We start from the raw sequence: 2,306 nt of genomic DNA on the forward strand, positions 1-2,306 counted from the left end.
GATCTCAGCTCACCTCAATCTGTGCCTCTCGGGTTCAAGCAATTCTCCTGCCTCAGCCCCCAGAGTAGCTGGGATTACAGATGCATACCACCATGCCCAGCTAATATTTGTATTATTAGTGGAAACAAGGTTTCACCATGTTGACCAGGCTGATCTTGAACTCCTGACCTCAAGTGATCCTCCTGCCTCAGCCTGCCAAAGTGCAGGCACTATAGGTGTGAGTCATTACACCCAGCCTCCCTCTCTCTTTTTAACGTATATATACCTTGGCCCAGACAAATGTATTGAGAATAATAATTATGACTGTTGCATACTTACAAACAATTGCAAAATATTGTTCTGGGACAAATTAGCTATACACTTTTCAAGGGCCTTTTGGGTATAAAATGGGATAAGTAGAAACATTCTGTAATGGTGGTGATGATGATGATACAGGCGAAGTGGACGGAGGATGATGGCGGAGGAGGAGGAGGAGGTGGAGGAGGAGGAGGAGGAGATGTGGTATGTTATGGATATCTGTGTTTCACCAAAATCCGTATGTTGAAGCCCTAAACCCCTGTGGCATGATGTTTGGAAATGAGACCTTTGGAAGGTACTTATGGTTACATAACATCGTGAGCGTGAGCCTCTTGTGGTGGGAAAGGAGAGAAAGAAAGAGTTTTCTCTCTTTCTACCATGTGAGGATATGGTAAGAAAATGACCATCTACAAGCCAGGAAGAGAACCCTCACCAGGAACCAACTGGCTGGCACTTTGATCTTCTAGCCTCCAGTTCCGTGAAAAACACGTTTCTGTTGCTTAAGCTGCCAAGTATATGGTATTTTCTTACGGCAGCTCAAGCTGATTAAGACAAGATGAATGATGAAGGAAGAGAAAAAGAGAAAAGAGGGGAGAGAGGGAAAAGGAGAAAGATGACAGGGAAGGAAGGGGAAGAGAAGCAGAAAAGGAAAAGGGAGGAAAAGGAGGAGGACAACCACGCTAACCTTTGCTGAGCATTTAATGTATGCCAAGTAATATGTTAAGTATTTTATTTGCCTTATTTTCATTAATCTTTATAGTGAGCCTTTGAAGTCTATAATGTTATATACCCATTTTATACGAGAGGAAAATGAGGCTCAGGTTAAAGAGCTTTCAAAGGTCACACAGTGAGAAAGTCGGTATAGCGAGAATTTGAATCCATCTCTGTCTACCCAAATTCCATAGTACTCGCCACTCCATGGAGGACACTCATCACATATGTATTATGCTGATTTCAGAGTTTTTTTGGACATGAGGATGAGGAGGTTCTAAAAGGGTCATCTTCATACTGTCATCCCAAGTCCCCAACTGAGCCAATGTCCTGAAAACCTCAACCCTCTCTGCAGAATGCTTCTGGTTTTGCATGTTAAAATTAAGAATGAAAAAATATGCGCTAAGATAACATTTTTAATGCATTAAGCATTCAAGGGTGCAGGTTTAGTGGAAAGGTTAAATTTGAGGTGAAATATAACTTGTCAGTTTCCACTGAAAAAGCATTTGGATTCTAGTACATACTGGGCTCTGCGACCTTTTTTTTTTTTTTTTTTTTTTTTCCCACGTAGCAGTCTACCAAGACATGTTCTTTCATCCGCTTACTTCCTATTATTCTTAGACCATGATGCATAGAAAACAAGTTTATATTAATTTTTAGGGAATAAAATAGACAGTCTCCAAAATATTTGTGTTTCAAATAAACATCAAAAGCAAAATATATTGTCCTTCCTGGGCTTTTGGCTGTCCAAGAGCTGTATGTATATTACAGTTATGTCCCCTACTTCTTATATAGTGTCAGCCAAATGCCATCACAAAACATAAGTGGGCAGGCACAGCGATGTCTCAAACAAATCACTGCCTATACAAAAAAGTCAAGGGCATCACAGTTTGCAAGCCCACATTGACAGATTTCAAGACCTGAAAGAGAGCTCTGTCAATCCCCTCCCATGCAGCTGAGAAAATAAGGGAGAGCGAGCAGAAACCACAGGGAGAAAATACACACACATACAGAGAGAAAGAAGTTGTTCATATTTAATTGACAGGGGGTGAAACTTACTGAAAAACATGGTCCTGAAACCATGGGACTAAATTCTCCGGAAAACACGAAAAGTGACAGAATTACTTTATTATCACACTATGCCTGCAAATCTTCATTGCCAGGTATCTCTAGCTGCTCTCTGTCAACCACTTTCTAAGTGGTGAGACTTAAAATGTGAACAAAACATAAGTTCCAAAGGAGTTTACACAGGATATTTTTAATAAAGTGAAACATTAACCAAGTGCTAATGAAAAAAA

The 2,306-nt window shown here is 40.3% G+C and overlaps 1 protein-coding gene across 13 annotated transcripts in view; it reads right to left on the minus strand.

Annotated features, from left to right (window-relative positions):
• Positions 1-2,306, minus strand: part of DAB1 (DAB adaptor protein 1) — a 902,516-nt gene that overhangs the window by 295,393 nt on the left and 604,817 nt on the right. The window lies entirely within an intron of this gene.

Source organism: Cebus imitator, unplaced genomic scaffold (genome assembly GCF_001604975.1).
Source record: "Cebus imitator isolate Cc_AM_T3 unplaced genomic scaffold, Cebus_imitator-1.0 Scaffold163, whole genome shotgun sequence".
Classification (NCBI taxonomy): Eukaryota; Metazoa; Chordata; class Mammalia; order Primates; family Cebidae; genus Cebus; species Cebus imitator.